Genomic DNA, 24,051 nt, shown 5'->3' with positions numbered 1-24,051 from the left:
GCAAATTTTACTGAAATTCAATGAGAATCGAAAGGAACTAGGACGAAAATGCAGTAAAAGTGCCCAAAATAGTCAGAAATGTTAAATTGGAGCATGAACCGGCGAGGTCTGAGAAATAAAACGGTTATTGAGCTCACATACAACGCTGACTGCAGGCTGTTGAAATTCTACAGTTCCAGCACAGGTTCCAAAGAACATTTTTAGTGGCCTTTCCGGTCAGCCATCTCAGCCTCGATAATTTTACGCTATAGCGAACCACGCATTATCCAACATTCACTTGGCACCGTAAACTAAGAGATGCTGCGAATGCTATGGTTTGGTGAGCTCACAAATTGTGGCTATGGTGTAGCACTGCTGAGCTCGAGGTCGCGGATTCCATCCCGGCTAGGGCGATCACATTTCAATGGGGGCGAAATGAAAGAACGCTTCTGTACGTAGATTGAAACACACGTTAGAAAACCCCAGGTGGTCAAAATTAATACGGGGTCTCCACCTTCGGCGGGCCTCATAATCAGATGGTGGTTCGGGCACGTAAAACGTCAGACCAGTTATTTTTTTTTCTTTTTTACAGCGAGGCTCTATATGGCTAGGTTATGAAAATTTTTGCGTCCGTCTATCGAGTTGCATCGCCCCAAAAATTTTCCCCGTGAGCCGATCCCGAAGATAGTACAATACCGGGCCGACCCGCGGCGCAGGTCTGCCAACTTGCAAAATAAGTTTAACATCTTGGCTCCAAATATAACCCGTATCAGATATTCAGCTGATAAGAACAGATACTTCACTTTGACCCGCGTCATACACGTTTACGCCATCCCGCGTATTCAAACTATAGTACCTACCCATGTGAGTGGCTTCTGTCTCCTGACGTCATGAGGTTCATTTCCTCAGTTCTGCTCTGACTGGGAAATGGTATAGGCCACGTGTTGTACGGTGTGAAGAAGAACAGCGTGCCTACCAAGAACGACGTCGTTAACAGAAAAGGGAATGGGCACGGCCGCGGCGGAAGGAGACCACCGACGATGAGCGGGCCGGGGACGCCAAGCGTAAGCATGCTGCCTGCCAGGACCGCGAGGCGGAAAGAAATGCGAACCGTCCATGCGGCCCCGATCCCGCAAACTCGGAACGTTTCCCCGGAGCAATGTCAATCACCGCATACACAACTTCACTGGTCGTCCACCTTCACAGAGTGCAACGGCATTAATTTTTTTTTTGCGAGTGCACATTTTAAGTAAAAAAAAAAGGAAAGGAAAACGAAAAAGATCACGGAATAGTACGAAAGCAGGTTTGAAAATAAATTGAAAGGACAAAAAAAAAAAAAGGAAACGATGCAATTCTAGAATCTTTTCCACTTTCCTTTTCCGGCATGTAGATACTTCTGTTCCTTTTGTGAAGCGGCCGAAGCTTCGAAGACGTGTGCTCTGAATCATGCTCACAGCAATTCAACGACGAGGAAAAAAGAAGAAGAAAGGAAAACGGCGACGACAGATACAAAGCGCAGTGCCAGTCTTTCCCTTCCCGAACGTTATCTAGGAAGCCGCGAAACATTTTGTCACAGGGGAACTTAAAGCACGACACGGACTGATTCGGTTTCTTCGGAGACATCTATTATTCAGTGCTTCGCGGGGGAGCGGCGGGAGGAACCAACGAGAGAGCAAAGAGAAAGAGAAGAAAGAAGAATGAGCAGGATGGAAAAGACAAACGTATCAGGCGATAAAGAAGACCCTAAGTACAAATGCAAATGTCAACGCAGGACGCAAGGTGGAGTCTAATCGTCGAAGCGTGTGCGTATGTCTGTGAGTTACGTATGTCTATACGTACATGTATGTCTGTGAGTTTCCTTTCTGCATCCACCACGTAGTGGCCCTCACGTCCGCGGGCAAGCCGCATCGCGTTGCACTCTTTAAAGTACTCGGATCCGGCCGTTCCGGGAACGCCCTGGGTTATCGATTCCGCTCTTACGTAACGCGCGCCAGAGAAGATCGCTTGCTCCTCGCGTCACTTCTCATTCGTTCGTTTTTATTTTTCAATCTTTTCTGTTTGAACATTTCTTGTCACCTACCTTTTTAGTTCATTGAATAATCGAAGTTTGTGGTTCCCGCATAAAAAAATACTGATCTTACCACTTTATTTTTATTTTGTTTACAAATGCACAGCTTACATTTTTTACGACGGCCTAGGTGCTATAGCAAGATGGGTGCTTTATTCCTTTCCCTTTTCTGTATTTGCACGTGGTGATGGCGATAGAAAGATTTCGCTGAAATGCAAAGCCATAATTCACTTGTGTAGAGCTTACTAACTGTAGAAAATATCTCGACCATTTTAGACGAAGTGCGTGGAGTTTAAGCCAGCATGCGTCCGAAGGTAAAACGATTTCTGAATTTGAGAATTTCTCGTGAAATGTTAAGCCAACATTAATATAACGCTGCCACAGCATGTTTACACTGCAAAGCGTTGTAATAAACACCGAGCAAGTGGAAGCTAGCACCTCAAATTTATCGAGTTGCATCAAAGTCTCAGCGCACATCAAAGGCACAGAATAGGAAATAGCACGTTCGAAATTGCGCTGGTGGTGTTTTATTTTTGTTTAGTCCCGCTGTATTCTCAGTTATAGCCATATTTTGTTTTCTTGATGATTATTTTAATTTGTGATCTTATTTCCTACTGTGATCAAGTGACATAGTGGTACAATGGTAATTAGACAAATAACAAAAATATGAATTCGTAAATTCAGGGAAAAGACAGGCGAAGACGATGGCATAAAATGTTTCTTTGTAGACGCAACGAACGCTTGTGAAGTTATGCCCTCCAATGAATACAACGAAAGCTGAACTTGTATAACAAAGAACTGTTACAGCAAACACAGCATGCTCACAGGTGATCTCTGCTGCTGTGTTTGATAAAATGACATCGTGGGTTTGATTTCAGCGGCAGCGGACACATTGCGATGGGAACGAAATGCAAGAAACGCCAGTGCACTTAAATTTAGGTGCACGTTAGGCACACCCAGGTGGCTAAATCGATCCGGAGACCTGCACTACGGCGTGCCTCAGAATCATATCGCGGTTTTGGCACGTAAAACAGTGATATGTAAATAATTTTCTCTTTGATAAAATGACAGCAGCAAACTAAGTGGAAAGACTGAAGCGCACTAAATGTAATATAAGATCACCAGTTCATTTCAAAACTATTTGCATGAGTAAAGCAGGCGCTGCATGTAAGAAATCATCGACATGTATTCGCAGATGTGGCATCATGGATACAGATTGTGGTTGACTTTCCCTGGCTGTTTGTTTAAATAGATGCTCGAAGCTGCGGCACAGCAAAGTAACAATTTGATGTTGTTGTCGACTTGAGCCCATAAAGGTACAGGCGCACTACCTAACACTTGTTGCAAATAGTGCATGACTCCGATAGGATGGAAAAACGTCATGCGCAGTAGCCGTGCAATCATAAATCCGGAGGCATGCACACGCTTGGCTGCCTAGCAGCATTGTCTTCAGTTTTGTATAGAATAGTGCTTAAAAGAAAATGTCATTATAGAAGCACACTCTAGAAGGATTACTTGAATGCGAGAGCAAGGGTAAACAGTGCACCAATGCACTGCTGATACGCATCCGTTAGCAGAAGACGCAATTTCAACGCTTTGACCGCATGCTAGTTCTGACATATCAACCGGATGATCAAGTGCTAACCGTACATCCTGACACTTGAATTACCGCCGCACGAGAGATACAGAACCGTGTTGACGCATCCCATGGAAAGGGAAAAAATTCCGCTTACCTCGCAATTCCACAGCGGTCGACGATTCCGAACGACGACAGTGCACGCAGTTGAATGCTTCCCGACCGTGCTTGCTTCTGGCGGAAGCACATATCAAGACAGGCCGGAGACAAGACACTTAAGCGTTACAACTTAATCCAGTGCTGGCTGTAGCGGGCTTCGAGGAGCGAAGTTGAAGTCTCAGCCACGGGGAGAGAGAATTGGAACTTCCGGGGCAAAGAGGCTGCACGAGCGGACGTGATGTCAGCGCCTTTCTTTTCTTGCCCTGCTACACTGCACGCGTCACTTCCGCCACGCGCTTCGCCGGTGGTTGCTTGCTGCTGCTCGACAGCGAAAGAAGACAGCGCGGCGACGACGGACTACCACCGTCGTCAGCGGCTGCAGCAGCAGGGCGGAATGGCGATGCTTGTTCGCGCCTCGAGGTTTGCCGCGCAAAAAAAAAAAACGGCTGCCGCCCCACCGCCGGGCCCGGTGCCTCGAACCCACCGCCCGTCGTGGGTCTGGGTGGGAGAGGAGGAAGCGACGGCGGCGGCGGAGCGATCGCCACACCCCCGTTTCGTTGACGTCACCGCTCCGCGCTGCTTCCGGTCTCAGGAACGCTTGGCGCCATCTGGGGACCGATCCACGCACTTCTCTGCCGCTGAACTTTCCCTCCCCCGCTTCCTCCGCTCTCGCAGCTTTCGTCCCTCGTTCTGACGAGGGAGGCAAGGCGCCGGCGAGGAACTTGCGTCATCGCGGGAGAGGCTAGTGACGCAGGGGACAAACGCGTCCCCGTTTCTCCCGCTTTGATCTTCCTCAGCTGCTCCCTGTCGGCAGTGAAAACTCCCGCGCTCAGGAAGGCCAGGCAAAAAGAACTTCACTTGGTCCTCTTTTGTTTCTTGACTCTTATCGCGCGCCAAACAGGTGGCAATGTGCGCAGGCGGCCGCATGCAAATGTGACGCGTGCAGTCTGACAAATGCAGCATGTGTACAGAAACAAAAGAGATCCGCTATTACCTCGTATTGAGAAAAAACTAACATATCCACACGACCGAAATTAACGATGCATTTTGACCGATGTCTAGTATCATCATTATGCGTGCAAGCTGGAAGTATGGTATTTCACACTGCATAAACTACCCGCAGTTGGCTATAAGGTCTGTAAGAGAGAGGTAGATGAGAAAAGAAAGGGAGAAAGCAGGAGTGTTAACCAGAGAACCGTTTGGTTGGCTACCGTATGCTGGAGAAGGGCAAATGGGAATAGAAAGGTGGAAGAAGATTGGAAGCAGCTATACCTGTGACAGAAACTTGAACAGTAAGGGCTTAGGAGTACTCGATAATGAATGGAGAGGGGATCAGATAAGCGTTGGAGATGGAAACGGAAGAAAGTGGATAGTGAATGATAAAAAGTGCATGAACTGAATTTTTATCGGATTCAAAAGTTGCATGAGCACTACTTGCAAAAATAAATAAATAAATAAAAGAAAAATGAGTAATAAATCAGATGCTTCATAATGTCTTTGTAGCCTCCTCCAAAGCAAGACGGTTGGTTGCCCTCCCATCAAGTACATTTGCGAGAAATATTTGCGCGCCTTTCACAATGCAGTGCGCCGTTTTGAACCAAGGTACGATAAGGAAAGGGCGCTTCGTTCTAAAGCTAACAGAATATTCCATATACGCTGATGTCTGGTTAATGTGGACCCCGTTAATATAGACACCCCGCAATATGAATGAAATTTTCAGCGACCGGTCGGTTGCCCTGCATTACTGCTCCATTAATATAGAAAGTCGCACTCCGAAATATAGACAGCCTTTTGCAGGACGAAATTGAAAAATACATGCTTCACTGAGAGTGTGACGAGCGTAAGATGAGCGCAAAATTACCTTCTAGAAGCGGATATGAGAAGCACGCTTTCGAAGTGCTTATCCAAAAAACGTAACCCATAGAGCACCCAGGTGAATGAAAAGTGCGGTACACTTTTAAGGAGAACCCTTGAATATGCGGGTCTCATTCTGCTGGTGCTTTATAATTGCAAATGCCAGCAGCAGCTACGTCATTATAGCGAGTAGAAATGTGCGAGCGCCACCAGCAACGAGTAATCTTCTGCCGAGCACTTTCAAACTTTCCAGAGAGAAAAAAGTTGCAGTGGCTTAGTTCGGCTATGCCAGGATATACGTAGCGTTAGCAAAGGTTCAGCTGATTATTCTTAGCTTATTCTTAAGATTATTCTTAAGATAAGATTATTCTTATGAGTCAAGCTTCTCCGTTCTTCTGCGCTGTTGAGCAGCATTTGCGCTCTCCTTCTCCATGGCTATACCACACTGGCAAACGCCAGTCAGAAGCGCAGCGGCTCCAGCGCAGTGTCAGACGGCGACTGCACAGCGAGCGCGCGCCGGCAGCCAGTGCGTCTACCACGGCTACGACGTCACTCCTCTGGAATGCGCAGACCGGCGCCGGTGATCCGCGCGCGGCGGCGGCGGAGTGCGCGAGAGGTGCCGGCTCCGGTGGCTCCGGTGCGCATGCCGTGTGACATCACTGACCCTTGCGCATGCGCAGCACGGCTCTTGATGTGCCGCGCGAAACGGGCTTGGCTAGGCCAGTGTAGCTAACGCTACAAAAATAGGACGCGCACTCTACTGCGATGTTCCCGTTACCAGTGCATGACAGTCAACGCCAGTTTTCATCGCATGTTTATACGAGAGGTATCGGACTTTCGGCTATGCTGTGTTACAGAACGTGACTTGGTGTCATAATGATAATAAATATGGGCGCGTGTTCGTGCGTGCGTGTGTGCGTGCTTAATAAGCTCCTGGTAGTTTATAGCCGTCGACGACGAGGGAGGGGAGCCTGGGACTGAGACTAGTCAAATTGTTGCCACACACTAACTGCCCCTTGTAAGCGTGCTTTTTTGCAAGCCGAGTGTTCTAAGGGCAAAGCACGCTTTAGGTATCGAGGGAAAAAGTGTTCCTTTCCGCTATACGCTAAAAGTTGGTGACATGCCTATTTATTGTAACATTTAGCTTACAACGATTACCTTATGTAAATTTTTTCGTATGAGGTATCAGTACAGGATTCCGTTTAGCCCAGCTCCGAAGAAATGGAGGCTAAAAGCACTCGTGATGATGGCCATGGCACGAGGCAAACACGGTGGCAGACCATTATATCGCATCGTTTCTACTGAATCATTATGACACTAAAATGACGTCGGAATCCTTGGAAGCTTGGCTTGATTTTATCTCAGCATTTAGTTTTTTTATTCGGTATAGCTTCTATCTCCATATCGTCGACGGAACGCCATCGGTGACACCAGTGGAACGGTGGTATTCATGGAACTCTTTCACTCTACATAAAAATGAATGGCGCAGCCACCTTTTACACTATTATTTTTTTTCAGTAACGACCTGCATTCCATGCACAGGAAAAGCTCATTATTTACACCGACGTCATATTAGAGCACCACAAGCAACAAAACCTTTCCAACATATCAATTTTTCTTAGATGTGATACTGGCATAAACTGTTTAGAAGTAGTGAAACAGTTATTTATATTTGGGATCAAACCAGCAGCTTACAACTCGAACAATTATAAACTTTGTTCGTGGCAAGTCAGTTCTGCGTAATCCCACAAGGTGGGGGTAGAGGTAAGGAAAGGTTGCGGCTGAAGTTAAAAGAGTGCCACATGTAACTCCTTTTTATTTTTACGATACAGGTGGCAAAATGTTTACGATTTTCTGACAAGCGATATAACATAATCGGGCAATAACTTTCCGTAGGGTTTCTATAGCTTCTCAGTTCGGAGCATGTTTAAAAGTATGCAAATCAACGTCCACGACAATGTACATGGACTCCTGGCGGGGTAATACTTCAATTATTTATTTAAAAAGAAATGTTAAAAAGAAAGAGGACAAGTATTAATCACTCGATTACGGCTTTAATGCTATATTAGCATTCTGTCGCAAAAATGGCAAGCACGAACTTCCGTTCGTAATTACGCATCTTAGCCCCAGTAAACGAGGGAAGTCTGATATCACATTTGTTGGGAAAGTACACTAAACAAAGAAGGTTGATTATTTGGCAAGCGTTTTATTAATACAATGTCATACAATGGCATTCAAAATGGTGAAGGAAGGCGTACGTGGCTTTTAAAAGGACAAGCGAGAAAAATAGTAAAAAAAAGAGGAAAAAGAAAATGAGGAATGTGGGCATTGCTGCAAGGCAATGACGTAAATTATTTTGTCACCTCTGACCGAATTTCAATCACAAAAACGCCTGTTGGCTATTATGAAATGCAACACGAATTTGTTTCTTGCTTACCTACAGGGTTTAGTTCAGAACATAAGCAGCCTTAGGGATAGAAAAGAAAGAAAAAAAGAAAGAAAAAAGAAAGAAAGAAAGACAGAAAGAAAGAAAGAAAGAAGAAGAAAGAAGGAGAAGAAAGAAAGAAAGAAGAAAGAAGAAAGAAAGAAGAAAGAAAGAAAGAAAGAAAGAAAGAAGAACTATACTCATTGTTAGATTGTATAGGTATGTCCGTGGGAAAAACAGCACTGTAAAATTGTGCTTTTACCCCTCCTTCTAGTAGCTTTGCAGAAATCTCAGCGGGCAACCCATTCAAATTTTTCTCAGGGTCTTCACAGTCCGCGCCATGCTGATTTGTGTTATTTTATCTACAACAATGAGCGTTAGTAGCAATATTTTTATGTTGTCGAGAGAATCGTGATGCCGCCCGGATGTCGAAGGTCGTGCTTACAGCAGTGGCTTTAAAAGTTAGTGCTAGTGTAAGACAGCAGAAAGGAGTATTTCAGCAGATGGCCGAAGAAATAGTGCACAACTTTTATTGCTCTTGCGTTCGCGTGAACGCGTAAAAAGAAACAGCATTAAGGCTCGTATCATTAATTTTTGTTTCCAGTTCATCACGTTGTGTAAACGTACTCTCTCACATAATTATTTACACAATCCGTTTCCTTATTCAGTTTGTAATCTCGCAGTTTGAGATAAATTACTGCTCTTCCAGAGGGCACGTAATATTAAAAAAAAACGAAAAAGAAAAAAAGAGCACACCAAACGGAGGACAACTAAAAAAATGACATCCTGAGTGCAATATTGTGTCAGTTATGCTTTTCAAAGAAAACAATCTAGTATTTCCCGAAGTAGCCCTCACTTACATTCGTCGAGCGCTAATAAAGCTCATTGACCACCGGAAGTTTAATGTCGCGCTTATTACATCAGAAATTAAATTCGGGGCGTTTAGGAGCCAGAAGCACGATATAATTATGACGCATGCCGTAGTGGGGGACTCTGGAATAATTTTGACCGCCCGGGGATATTTAATGTGCACTATACCTAAGTACACAGACATTTTTGCATTTCTCCCCCATCGAAATATGGCTGCCGCCGCCTCAATCGAACCCTCGACCTTGAGCCTAGAAGCACGATGCCATAGCCACTAGGCTACCGCGGCAGGTAAGGCGCTTACTGTACATATGTACAGAAAGTACAATTTATGCGCAATGTAATCGTCACTTACAGTTTTTGAAGGCCGATAACATTTGCGCGTAAAACGCTAAACCACTTCTGAAACTAGCAAACTATCCAGGAAATAGTTAGTTCAACGAGCCAGCGAGTGAATGAGTGAAAGTGTGTATGGCTGGTTGAGCATGCGATAGTGAAAGCCATTCATTCAGTCAGCAAGCAAGCGAATGTCCCACTCGAGCGCCTCTTGTGTTAACTATCAATCAGTTGTGTGACTGGGTTTGCTTAAGTCATGTAAAAGGGTACATTGCAAGGATGCCGCTTAGTGTAGTAACTGACTCGGTGTGAGCGAAGTCTTCGTCATTTTGAGTGAGCTAGTCTGCAAATCGTAGCTGAAGTATTGCCATGCAGCTTAGGAGCAGTGAGTGCATTAAGCGGCCGTTCATGACTGTGTGCGCGCTCGCGAATGTACGGGTACGTGCAAGTTACAAGCAAGGTACCTCGAGCAATCACTTACTTCCTGACTACCTCCTAAACCAGTGTCCCCTATCTAGTATTCCCTGACTAGTCTCCCAGTTAGAGCTACGGAAGATCCGAGCCATCGTTAAACATTCAGAGGGATCACGAAGACTCGGTACAGTACACTTCGCAAAACCAGGCCGACATTAGAATGCTTACAGACTGGCATGCTTAAAGCGCGCCGTTCTGTGCTCAATTCCCTCGCCGACGTTTTAAGAACGGACCCTCAACAGAGCACCAAAGATGTGTTTATGAACTTAAAGGAACGGATCGGATCCGTTATGGTTTTTTATTGCACATAATACGCTGAATGCCTCACGGGAAACTTGCGCAATAAAGCTAAAAAAAAAGAAAGTTGTCGATAGCTGCTGTTAGGGTCTTAAATATCGCCAGAAGCACCCGAGCTTCTTAGCAAATTTTAGCAAATAAGAAAAAAAGGAAATGAAGTTCATAAGGGTTAAAAGTGACCCGCGCCTCAGGGCTGGAAAGGAGAATACTCGATAATGACCATGCACTGCAGATGTCTGTATTGATTCGGCATTTGCGAGGGAGAATGAAGATGACGTGGCAGAAGAAATAAGAAGGAGAAATGTAAGCCTTTTTTCTCGAGTTAGTGGCATTCTTCTTAACGGTGCCTGAACGTGCGTTTCACAATCAGTGCTCTGCGCGCGCGGTAAATTTCAGCTTCATTATTTCGCGGTTGCGCAATCACTCCTTGTCTTTTGATGTTTCTATCACTTCTTATCTTTTGACTGGTTTCTATCACTGACGAGAGCGGAACGCGTGCGTATAATATTTGGCGGATTTTTCTTCTAAATTAAGTTACAGTGATGCGAGCGCGTAAAAGATAAACTAAGTAAAGTAATAAGATATTGTAGGAGGCAGGGGTAATTGCGAAATGTATCTCCCGTTTGCAAAAGACGCGAGCTCTTCATCACAAGAAACGCAGTCTGAACGTTATCTCTTGGCTTTGTTGTCTAGACTCCGTTTCGGTAAAATTTAATAGGACTCAATATGCCAGCTTCAATCAAAGTAAGCGTATTCAGATTGAAAGGGGGCGTTCACTGCTGTGAACAGCTGCATATGCAATAAGAAAAAATAATACTATGAAGACGCTGAAGTGGGCCTTGTTGCGATAATACGAAAAAATAAAACAAGACCACCACCAGAACTTCGCACAGTATTCAGACCTTGAATAGCGCAAGCTGCAGGATTTTCTGCTGTTTTCGATGGGAACTTTTGAATTGATACCATCCCGTGCATCGCCGTATACTCGGCACAATCAATGCGAAATACCGCGCTCTAGTTCCGCTACCCTCCAAAGGGTTTACTTGTTCAATTCATTGCTTGGTGTCACGTGAAAATTTCTCAAGATCTCAGCGCTATATTTATGTTTCGCATCCACGGCATCATGTGGTACACTCCCATGTGCTCGTCACAGAAGTTACGGAAGTTTTCTACATTTGAACTACAAGATCTCCGTGTCAAAGGTAACAAATTTTGCTCGTGCTTCAGAAAAAAAAATCGGATCAAGTTATGCAAGCATATACAGCCTTTGTAAAATGTATGCAGACTTCTTCAAATGTATACCGACCTTCACTATATTATGTTGTTCAGCTGCGTGGTGAGAATTCCGCGTCGCTCTTGTCACTCCAGATCTTTCGATGGTGAGTGCGAGAGTTCCTTTCTTTGCCCAAGGAACTGAAACTTATAGGATACCACACGAACTTCCTCAAACAGCCATTAGTCAGCTTGGGAGTCGTAGGCAGCGTACTTATTTCTGGGGTATTACGTGCCAAAACCAGTTCTGATTATGAGGTACGCCGTAGTGGAGGGCTCCGGACTAATTTTGACCCCCTGGGGTTCTTTAACGTGCACTACAACGCAAGCACACGGGCGTTTTTGCATTTCGTCTCCATCGAAATGCGGCCGCCGCGGCCGGGATTCGATCCGGCGATCTCGTGCTCAGCAGTCGTAGGGCAGCGTAGTTACTTTTGATAAAGAGTGTACATAACATTTTTCCTAATAATGATTCAAACAAGCACGCTGATACTAACGACTGACCCCGCAGGACTCGGTTGAAGTGCCTCTAAATTCTTTCTTTCTTTTTTTTTTTTTGAAGGGGGGGGGGGGGGGCGTTTATTGTTTGAGGTCTGAACTGGAAGATTCAGGTAAAAGTGCTGCTTGTTTTCGCGTGTACTGTTTCAGCGCAGTGGCCACTGACCGTTGGTCACGTACTCTGCCGTCAATGAGCGCTGTAAATATCCCCCACTGCTTATCAAGAGATTCACGTACTGCACTTTCGATCGTGAAACATTAAATCACCCTTAAAAGATCCAAGCACACTGTGCTTAAATGATGATGATCTTCACCGGTTATCTCAGAATCTGCAGGGCTCTGACTCACTGTCCGCTAAGCGAATAATTTACTGCGAACAGCAGTTATCGGCAAGAAAATGACAGCGTCTTAAGCAACATATAAGCACTGTCACGAGTAAAATGTTGAACGTGACACACGTCCACATTGGAATTAATCTTTCGTTTCCAATGGTGGCAGTCTTAGAAAATTAATCACTACGATGCTAGCCTACATTGTAGGGACGAAAACTTACTCACAAAAGATTCAACTACTTTAATTCAGCCATCTGCAGGAAGAAAGGAATTATTTTCAAACCCAGAAGAACACTACACGCAAAGAACATCTTACAAGTTCTGACATAATCAGGGGGGCTACTCTGTAAGAGTCCACCTAGTGGACTGTCCACTTCGGCTGTCGCCATTGGCTGCCGCTTCACGAGCGCGAAGGTGCCAGCCAGTCTCCTTCGCACTCGTGAAGCGGCAGCCAATGCGACAGCTGAAGTAGACAGTCCACTAGGTGGACTCTTATGGAATAGCCCCCCTGCATTCTGATTCCGCTGCATTCTAGGCGCAGGCGAGACTTGTACAAGATGTGCAAGAAGCACAGTTTAATTTACTGTCTAGTATATAGGAGCCACTGAATAAATGATTTCACTTTTCGACAATCTGTCAAGCCATATTGTAGTAGGCAGTGTGAATGCGTCGTCGCATGCACACCTGAGAAATTATTGCTTAATCACATCCTCGGCGTCGGCATCGGGGGTCTTATCTTTTCACAGTTTTCACTCTCTGTACCAGTTATCTTAATTTAGGCATTAACAGCGTAATTGCAGCAATGTTTTCAGAAGCATAGGCCATGTTAAAGACAACAATAAATTCTAAAGGTTCTCACACATGATAATGGAATAATATTAAATATGCATCACGAACATGAGTCGGAAAAGACATCAGTGTTTACTGCAAGGCGCATGGTTCGAGGAACGGAAGTCACTGTAGTAACGATGCAATCTGACCAACAGAAAACACAGTTCGGTGACCATTGCTTTTCAGGCATACCTGCAAACCTGTCAAAGTTAAAATTCATTACAAAAAAAATAAATAAAAGCCGCCGACAGGACAAAAGAAGAGGGGAGGTAGGGGGAAGGAAAAGTTAAAATAGCACGTTTTTTTTTTTAATGTTTGTCTAGAGCACACGTCTCTGGTGGGATACATAGGCACTTTATTCACGATTTACCTGTGCACGTGATCCACAAGTAACAGAAAACTAACAACAGCACCGACTGACAGGCAGGAGGTTGTCTTTAGATCACAGTGAGTTTTCCAGCGATTCTACTGTGGCCGGTTTCACATGCTTTAGCAAGCAAGCTAGCAATCTGTTGAAGCTTGTTGAAAGCAACTACCATTCTGGCATATGGCGTGCTTGGTCGCCATGATGAGGGCGCCACTGGTACCATTATAATGTATTTCTTTTTCTCTGAATTTACTCTAATATTGCGCCACACCCTCTTTCGACATCTTATTTTTCGTAAAGCTTGACGTAACATTGGTAAAATTGTACACTGAGCCCAAGTTCGTAAATTTTACGAAAAATTTGGGAGAGTTGGCGGGTACGTTTGCAGGACAATTTAAGCTGTGAGTGTCAAAACCAGTGGCATTAAAACCCATGCCAGGTGGCTATCCGTAATACATGTCTGTGAATACAATTCACGTATATACTACCGAGGCTGTGCCGACCACCCTCTTCATCATATACGGGTAATCGATAGAAGACTAGCCTAACCTAAAGAATGATGGAAGACATTGCCAAAATCAATCTGAGTTATAGATCTGTCGGTACCCCGTCCATGCGTTTTGTTCCCGAAAATCCAGCCTAGCGATCAATAAACGGCACGACGCCCACGGCGTCTTATTCAACGGCGAATATCGGATGAAGGAAGAACGCTTCGCCTATAATGTTTCATTGATGACGTTACCGTATTGCTGCGTCAGGAGAATATTTTATTATTTAAATAAAGGCTAAATTGTAAGAGTGCGTCACATGGTAATTTGAAACGGCGGAAGGAACCAAGGAACACTAGCTTTGCAAAGACACGTGTTTTTGGACCGGAGATGAAAGGCTCCAGTTAAAGTCTGCACTATAAAATGAAATCATCATATAGCAGCTCATCAGGAACTGGCTTCCTCGTCGCAACAATGGTTTTAAATTTCCAAAGCGTCAATTTCCTCTGAGATTTGCTTTGATTTACTAATCTGTCTCCGTCTCGCGTTCATCGTTGCGATGACTGAAGCGCCCGTATTTAGTATGAGAACTGAAGGACAAGGCGGAAAAGAAATAACTTTCACAGACCAGTAAAACAGGACGTATAGAAAAAGAACACATCATCAGCACATAACCGCGGCCTTCCGGGCCAAGCCGATTACCAGTGACCGAAAAAGTTGGCTGAGCCATGCACTTTATTTCTATGGTTTAAAGGAATCTTGAATAAGGAACAATGATAAAAAAAAAGGATAGTCGAGGAATCTCAAGCGTTTGTTACGTTCATATTTAAATCCGCAATTGAGAGGCTTTCCTTTTTTTTTTCTACAGAGTTCGACCTGACGTCTTTGTCAGGGATGACGTCGATGCTTTCTTTGTCGGCAGGACGTTCACAGCATGCTACCGGCTAAAAGACGAACTTGAATTTGTCCGAGACCAGACCTGCTTCTATAATAAATGCGACTCGAGGTTCTTTCCTTAGCAGAATAGCATCTGCGCCTGGCACAGGTTTGTTCCAGAGCAGAAAACGCAGAGCCGTAATTGCAGAAAGTACGAGGACCGACGTCTGCCCAGAAACGCTGCTTGTTTCAGCAGGTAGGATGTCTCTCAAATAGAGCAGCGGTTCGTTTTTCTCCGGCCGTACTTGCTCACTAAAATGTTTATACTTGCCGTTTGCACGGCATGTGAGGGTATATTACGTTCTCTGCCTTTGCACATCCGAAACACTTCTCTGCCTCTCCGTGCCATCTGTCTTAAAGATACCACAAGACGTAGCAATTTTAGCTGATGACATACCGCTGTTTATCCCTACTGTAGGATAGTTTCAACGTTACTGCTGTACCACAAGCAACCGAAAAATTCAATGCGACTTATGCACTGGTTAATATATCTCGCATTTCTGCCCCACCTTGTATAGTTCGAGTAGCAGATTGCTTACTCAGCACTAGTTAAGGAAGTGAAACGGTTCCACACATGCTTCCGTTCCGTAGACACAAAACTATATTTAACCCAGATCTCCATTAGGTGTTGCATTTGCACTCAACGCATTTATAATACCTAATATATTATAACGGGTGTTTTAGCGAACACATTCCGAAATTTTTACAGGTTTTTAAACTTTTGTGCTTTAAACGTTTTAGCTTTTGTGTTTCAATGCGTAAAACGACGTTTTGTTAGCAAAGTAACTGGAACGCCAATGCATTTCTCCGCAAACTTCGGGAATTAATACATAGAAACTGGTGTTGTCCTGAGAATTCGTTCCAAGTGTAGCCGCTTTGTAAACTCCATGGCTAGAATTTCTAAATTGCAATATGGGCCATAAGGTAATTAGTCAGAAACCTAATAAGTGCATTTTTGATAATTGGTCGATTATGGAATTCAATTTTTTGTTCAAGTAATGTCCGCCTCTTCTAGTATACCAGCTCATGAACTAGAATTGTGCTATCTGCAACAGGAAGCCTTTAAAATTTGTTCAAAGTGGTCACTCAAAAACCCTGTATATTGTGACGTAACAATAAGGGCCGACCTTTTATTGAGCCCGAGAGGCACGACGAAGGGCCCCCAGGCACAGTCCACACTGCTGATGCGCCCACACGAGCAATATATATATATATATATATATATATATATATATATATATATATATATATATATATAATGGAACCCAGTTGAACGACGGCGACACTCCTGCGTTCGTGTTTTTTTTTTTGGCTCTCTCTCTCCCTGTGTTCTCCTTCCTTATCTTTCCGTCTCCCGTTCCTCAGTGCAGGGTAGCCACGAGATATTTATCTTTCGGTTAACGCCACCTCCTTTCGCATCTCATTTATCTCTCTCTCTTTCTCCTTACTATACCTATAAAATTTGACTGGCCGCTCCATTAAATATACCTAGACGAACTGAACTCCTCTGGAATGTTTTTTCTTTATCGCATCTGGCAACACTGTTTTGCTTTGTTTCATTTAGCAAAATTTATGCAAAAACACGTACACTTGCTAGATTTCACTCTGAATAAACGGGCTACCTCGGTGGTGACGATTTGTCACGGCACTATATAGCCAACACTTCTCAGGCACACACTAAAGTCAACGTGTCACGCATACTGCCACGCGTACATATGCATTTCAAACACGGCCGGACATTGAATAGCCTCATCCGCACCCTACTCTCCCACTCATTCCCCAACTACATTTCGTTGCAGTTGAACGTCGATCTGTGCACCTTTATTCCTACATTCACGTTGCATTCTGTTTTCCTCAGGCTCGGCTACGAGCAGGGAAGGGGGGGGGGGGGGGGGGTCAGCCTTTCACCGAAGCGACTGCGACGACGCAGTCAGCCGGCATCAGCGCCGCCGACGTAGCACGATGGGGAACCACCGATCGGAACCGAGGTGGCTCGCCTTTCAGCGCGCTGGGCCGTCGGCGCTGACACTGACACTGACGCCGACGTGAAAGGGCCTTGGGCATCGAGGGTGAGGGTGCGTAACGGGCACGTAAGCCGGGCACCCACCGCCACAGTCGTGAGAGCGTGTGGGAGGGGGGGGGGGAGAAAGTTTCCGACTAACCTTCCACGCGGAAGAAGGCAGGATGACAGGAGAAACAAAACGGGTGGGTTCGCGTCGTCGCCTGAGCTACCGTACCGTTCCGCTGCAGCTTCCCCACCCTCCTCCTCTTCTCCCCTCCGAATCCTCTTCCCCCAGAACGGTGCTCTGCGTTGGCTTCGTAACGGCGACGAAAGGAAGGAAGACGGCGCATCGAAAAGAGCAGCGGATCGGCGTCGATTCGACAGTGCGGTAAAAAAGCAGGATATCGGGAACCGGAAGGGAGGTTTGAGTCGGTGCGAGAACTCAGTGAGGGCAAAACGCGCAGTTGGTATATGCCAACTGGAGTGTTTTTAGGCTGGCGGGGAAATCAAACGGAACTTGCTGGAGTTGCAGAGACGATTAGTTCGCATAGAGAAAACGCGCGCTTCGTTGTAGCGCTACCAGGCGGGAAAGAAGGCGCTAAAAAAGCACTGGCGATTGAATGACAGCATCCACGTCGTGTTGAAAGTGGCTTAGCCGATATTGACAAGGTTTCGTGATCGACGAATCAGTCGATGCATCACATCACCGTAAAGCGCTCGGCTATGAAATATAAGCTTGATGTAGCCTACAGTTATCCCCTTACATTGAGATTCATAGCTGACAGCGGCCATAGGACAAAACACTTGATGAATGTTTTTTTTTTGACAAAAGTTGTTTGTGATGCTGCCTTCAAGATGTCTGCAAACAGAAAGCTGAAATGAAAACCAGTCAATCTTCGCACTCTACAGCCGTTTACACCGCACTCAAGCCCTCTAAATTCGAACGCTGCGACTCGATTATGAGGCCTGCATGCACGATGTCGCTGGATTGATTTATTGCATGCTAGATAAAACAAATAAATGATATGACTGCAGGGTGCACCGTCACTGCCTAATTTAGGGTTCGCTCGTGGACGACAAAATCGACATACGGCCGTCCCGTGACACACACACCGCTGACACGTCACCGCCTTTTGCGCCGGCTAGCAAGGCCGCCCCCTGATCGAGGTCCCGGGTAGCCGGCCACCCTGTCCATACACACTACGAGGCTCGACTCGGTGATGACGGCCGCGTTTGACGTGGCCTGAGCAAGCAAGCGGACCAGAAGGAAATCAACAGACGGATCGAAGGGCAGCCAGGGGGAAAACAGGTCGTCCCGTACAGTCACACGGCTGCAGAGAAACAAGCCAACAAACGCAACAACAGATTGAGTTTTGGTTTCGTCACCAGAGGCGCGCCTTTCTGCTCGCAATTCCCCCCCCCCCCCCCCCCTTTTTTTTTTTTGTGTCCACTCCCGGTACTCTCTAGTCTGCGTTCAGCCTCTCCAGCTGCTTTTCTTATTCATTTTGTTTCTCAGGACTCGCCAGATCCTCTCGCTTGCCGTTTATTTCTCGGTTCATGTCCTCCTAGAATTTGCATTTCTTCTTTTCGGTTCGTGGTCTACGCCCCTGCGGACACGACAAATTTGCTGGAGGAGCTTAGGTATACTGTTTATTTCTTTTTTCTGTATATATATATGTATTTCTTGCGCTTCGATTTCCTTTTTGCCACGTCACGCATTCGTATGGGTGCAGCTTTCATGTCCACGTGTGAGAACCCGGAATTTATGCGTCGTGTTTTATTCTTCTTTTTTCTTTTTTTCTTTTCTTTGTTTTGCCGTTTGCGCAGTACGTGACGCAGCACCCGGTAATGACCCTAAAGCTTGAAGCTAGGTTGTTACAAAGTCGTAGAGATGGTTCGAATATATCCGGATTGTTTTCGCTCTTCTCTCTTGCCGATCTCGCTTTCTGGTACCTCACCTGTCACTGAGAAAAAAAAATAAACGTAGAGGCACAGGAAAGAGTGGTTTCCTGTCACGCTTTACTCTGCGCATTGGCATCCGCGACCATGGCTGCGTACTTAAACCCCCGAGAATTCATGCGTCCTTTTGTGAGCAGTAACTCACAAAAATACCGCGTAAAGCTTCTGCAGCAAAAAGAAATCTATAGGAACTGCTATTTTTGTCGTTCGGACGCAAGTGGGCACGGAAATTTGATGACCACTTGCGCAAGACGTCTTACAAAGCGCACTCACTCTCTGAGAATGCATGAGAAAGAAATTCTATAATGCGAGGGAACCGCATGATCAATTGTTTTTTAGATCTTCGGGAAATAGCCAGTGAGAGGTTGACTTATTTGCGCTACATGAAAGGGGGGGGGGGGGGGGTATTTGGTGCAATTTAACACCGAGCCTTCCTACAATGGTCGTTGCAATGTTTACCGATATAATTTGAGCATACTGCGTGGAAACGCGTCGTCATTGTCAACTAGAATATACGCAAGCGTACCGAATACATCCGTAACTCAAGAAGACGTAATATACTTCAACTTAATGCTTTTCCAGCTCTGTCTAGACTCGCCGCGCACCCGTCTTCGTGATCATATTTGCTAAGGTTTTGCAACGTTCGTGGAGCGCGTCGTACTCTTCTTGAAACAAACGTCGGTGGTAATCTGCTAATGGCTGGTCCCTGCTTTCCCCATATCGCACGGTAATCTTACGACATCAAAAGGTTAAAAAAAGAAGAAGAAAATAATGAAGTTCTGTCTGCGCGTTTTCAGTATCTTTTACCCAGTTTCTTTTTTCTGCGACACGCCAAGACACTGCCACACTCTCATAATTCGCTTATTCGATGTTGTCCTTGAGTGCTCACTCACTTTTTGTTTGGAAAAAGAAACCCTATATACCTGCACTTCACATTTAGTATATACACGTACATGCGTGGTTTTCCATAATTCTGTAGCACCAACAGTCGCCAGTAATGGTCATTATCATCTCGAACTTCGGTTTCACACAAAAATACACGTCAAAGGCGAAGTTAGCACGGAGTAAATACCGAGAAATAAGCGAGATATACGACCTGCCTTCAAATTGAACCTCGCCGCTTTTCCGCGAGATGAAGCGTCGATGACAAAAAAAAATGACCAATGCATCCTTTCTGTAAATAATAGAACAAATGAAAACGAAATGAAAGAAGAAACAACTACTCTTACGCACACGCAAACACAAACGCGAGAACGCACGTACACACGTCACCGACAAAGGCGTTCAACGCACATTCACAGACACACGCGCTGTGTTAGATAGACAAATGATGCGGACAAAAAAAAAAAAAAAAAAAAAAACGTCACGTTGTTGTTGCACCCGCATTTGTGGCGGATATCCGTGCGACCAATGGTGGAACGAGGGGACGTCAGGAGATGGAAACAAAGCTCGAAGCCCCGATATCCCGGCGCGATCCACAATTTGCGACTCGGGAATCGCATTAGGCTCGCTTTCTCCGTCGTCAATAATGTCAGCGCGCGCGAGAGAGAAGCCAGTCGAAGTATAAAATTACACAGAAGGTGATTATAAACTCATTAGTCAATCCGCTGCGTGCCCGTCGCCGCATCTATCGGCGAAGGACGAACTCTCAGCAAACACGCGTTCACGGATGCGAAGGCGAGGTCGCCCGATCCCTCTGCGCCGTCGATCTGCCCGGTGCTTGGGTTTGTGTACGCGGACGCCGGTCGCGACACACGAATGCGTCGCCGCGGTCGGGGCGGCTGTCCACTGCAGATATCAACTACACTATAGTGCTGTGGTGGCGTCGATGAGCGCTGACGTGGTTCGTGCGAACGGTGCAGCCGCAAATGCCGTGGTGTGGACACCACTCTCGCGTCTACACACAAACACACACGCACGCACACTATGCCTGCGGGGGCTGCCCGTGGACGACGACAATGCGTCCTCTTCACGGTCGAGCTCGGCTGCCGACGGGTGATTAATTTCTCGTTTGCTGCGCCCACCGCGCATTCGTTACAGTGGGGTGATGGGACGCGTGGAGGATCGAAGCGATATGGGACACACAAAAAAAAAAAAAAAACAACCGCGCCGCAACAGGGTATGAAACGGGTGCCTGTTAGGTTTGCGTATAATTTAAACGCTATGAAGGCAAAAGCGCGTGTCAAGATTTCGAATGGATACCCGAATTCAGGAAACGATTATTTAATCCGTCGGTGTCCTCCTCTTAGGACGTCTTGTAAGTAACGTTGTTCTTCTTGTTGGAACGTAGGATGGAAGCGTTTTGGAAACGTGCCACTGAAGAAATCAATGTTAAAGCTAAAGTCTCTATAACGTTCTGCAATTACGATCACGTCCAGATAGTGCCGGGCGCAGCAGTGAAGGTGGCAGTTTCGGTTTCAGCGGCCGAAGAGAAGATGCCGTGCCATATACACGTAGAGGAAGAATGGTTGTCTACAAACGGCCGGTTTTCAGACAGGACAGTCTTACAATAGTACCATCTTTTGGAAGAACCCCTTTTTCAAATAAATAGGGGGAAAATAGGAATGACGAATGAACAATGCAACCTGAAGCACGAAGAGGTTTCTTTTGTAAGCACAAGCACGAAACACGAGTGTATAGGCAAGCTTTGTCATGACAACCATTTGCGGCTTGTGCCTTCGTGTATCTGCCGATATTAAACATTCACAAACGCATTCACCGCTGACCAGACCACTGTATTGCCCAAGCATCTTGTGGTTAGTTCTGCTCAAAGCAGACACTAGATATCAGCGGGCGTGGTTATAGGATAGCGGCCGAGAACGAATCGATGAATCGGCGATTACGCATTATTTATACATGCGAATCAAGTAGCAATGCAGTTGACGTGTTTCCTGTCCTGCTACCAGGGCAAGGCCGTGGGTTGTTGTCGCGCTTACTTTCTCTTTCGTCAAAAAGACATTTGCCGACGTAAAAAACAATGCCATTGTTGGGAGCAGATTTCGTGCGTTCATTGGTACTACTGGACTGCATGATATATCCGAAATCATCAGATTGTATTATTCGGAAGTAATGCTCTCGTCAAATTCGCTACCCTGTGGTGCGAATCGTAGGCATACGGTGCGCATCAGTGAGATCATGTTTATTTTACTTCCGTGACAACTTCAACCTTAAGTTTGCTGTTACAATGACTGTAATCGTAATTCTTTTTTATAAATACGCAACTTTTAGAAGCCTTTGCCCCTTCTTATTATTCGTGTCATCAAGCTGTGTACGTTTTCCCGAAACAGACTCGGTGTCTTACAATTATTTAATGAATTATTCAATTATTTATTACTTCATTCATTCAACCCAGTTCCACATAGCGGACGAGTGGAATGCATTTCAATCAGTCGAACGGATCAGTGTTTCGAAACATTGTCGGGCTCTTATTTTAAACACAGAAAAGATGTCCCTATATTACCATCATCTGATAGGACAGAGAGAGAGAGAACACAGTAAAAGGTGTATAAAAACAGCGACCACATCAGCAAAGTCGATGGTACGCGAAACATACAGCGCGGTTAAGCCCAAATAGGTCCAAAAAATAGAAATGAGGATGGTGACAAAGTTTTCAAAACTAGCGATTTAGCTCTCGGGTTTCTGTCTACCGAACGTAACATTTCATTTCTCGCGCAAAATGACTTCTTTAACGGTTTTAAGCTTCATTCTGAACGCGAGGGTTCAGTTAGGGTCCAGGCGCGGCTCCTGAGCCTTGCACAGCGGCGCTAGAAACCCGAAAAAGCTCTCCTGCTATGTGCCGAAAGCGCTGATGTCGTTAATTGGGGCTGCGCCTCTTGATCCTGCTGCGCCTAATGAGAAATTAGTTCCTCCCCCCCCCCCCCCCCCCCCCAAGCATTGCTGTATCTCTGCTTGCTTTTCATTACGAGTGTCCGGCTGTCGGATCAAAAGAATGCTCGCGCTATTTCAGATTTGAGAGCATTCCGAAGAGGGGGAGGGGGGGGGGGGTTAATCACATGCGTGGGTTTCCTGAGCGACTGGCTTAGAGGCTAATTGCAGGGACGATTAACCTGTGTTCATCTTTGAGAAAAAATAAATAGAAAAGGTTAAAATTGCGATTGCAGTTCCAATTACAGCTGAATGTATCGTATTAGAGCCTATTTACTAGAAGACTTAAAAATATGCATAAGGGAGACGAGGGATGCAAAGACAGGGTAAGCATATTTATTCAGAAGTGGATTGTAATGCTCTCGTCAAATTCGCTACCATGTGGTGCGAATCGTAGGCATGCGGTGCAAGTTCGTCGTCGTCGTCTTCTTCTACAGCTGGCTCCGTTGCCACTCATCATTCCAGCGTAGAATTCACTTCTCTTCCGTCGTCGTAATGGGGAGGCCGCATTTACGGGGGTATGGGCCATTTCTTAAGGGAGTACGTATGAGCCATTCATTGTTTTAAGTTGCGGACAGATTCAATTTCGAAGCAATTTCATTTTGATGAATCGCAAGCGGCAATGGCGGGCGGATGCTGCTAACCACGCCGCCGAGAAAACTCGTGACATCAAACGCAAGCGTTTGTGGTTAGACAACTTGTCCCTCATCAGTGACGAACAGCGACACAATGTCTTCGAAGTGTTGAATGAACATTACGTTACTAGTGGAGAAGACCTTGGTGAATATAGAGTTTGCGGTACATGTAAGGAATCTTTAATCAAGGGAAAAGTGCCTGCGTTTAGCACTGTGAACAGGTACATATACCCTCCATATGCTGTGATGGTGATAAGCTGCGCGTATTATCCATCTTCACGGAGTGGAAGGGCCGACAATTTTTTTTATTTGGTCCTCTGTATGCCCAACTATGCATTGAAAATAAATCAATAAGATGCAACACAATTTTGTTTCTACATATCCAGTGTCGGTTACATAGGTTATGAGTAGGCTAAATATAGGGGCTATTAGTTGTAGCCTGCAGCTGGTTGAAGCAAAAAATTACTCTAAAAGACATGAAAGTAATGAAAACATATGTCGTGGAGAGTGTCAGCGAGTCTGGCGCTGCCACCATAAATTTTTCTGCTGTAATCCTAATTCAGATCACCTACAATCAGTGTACTTCCGCTTCCCAATCCGGGTTAGCACCTACTGTTCCTTTGAGCGCAGTGGAGTGGCGACTTGGGATAGTTGGTATAGAATTTTTGAAAACAGAAACGAACGCGAGAAACACAGGACACAGTAAGGGGACCCACGCAGTGCTGCGTTTCAACGATGATGATGATAATGATGATGATGATGACGACGACAGTGTTTAAGGAGAGGCAGCGTATACACGATACATTGATAG

General features: G+C 45.5%; 1 non-coding gene across 1 annotated transcript; it reads right to left on the bottom strand.

Annotated features, from left to right (window-relative positions):
- Positions 1-641: 641 nt before the first annotated feature.
- LOC119451156 (U2 spliceosomal RNA) lies at positions 642-830 on the bottom strand. Its single transcript, XR_005191697.1, has one exon. It is a non-coding gene; the product is annotated as a U2 spliceosomal RNA (small nuclear RNA).
- Between the last annotated feature and the right edge of the window lie 23,221 nt (positions 831-24,051).

This window comes from Dermacentor silvarum, chromosome 4 (genome assembly GCF_013339745.2).
Source record: "Dermacentor silvarum isolate Dsil-2018 chromosome 4, BIME_Dsil_1.4, whole genome shotgun sequence".
NCBI lineage: Eukaryota > Metazoa > Arthropoda > Arachnida > Ixodida > Ixodidae > Dermacentor > Dermacentor silvarum.
This window is presented reverse-complemented; position numbering and strand designations above follow the sequence as displayed.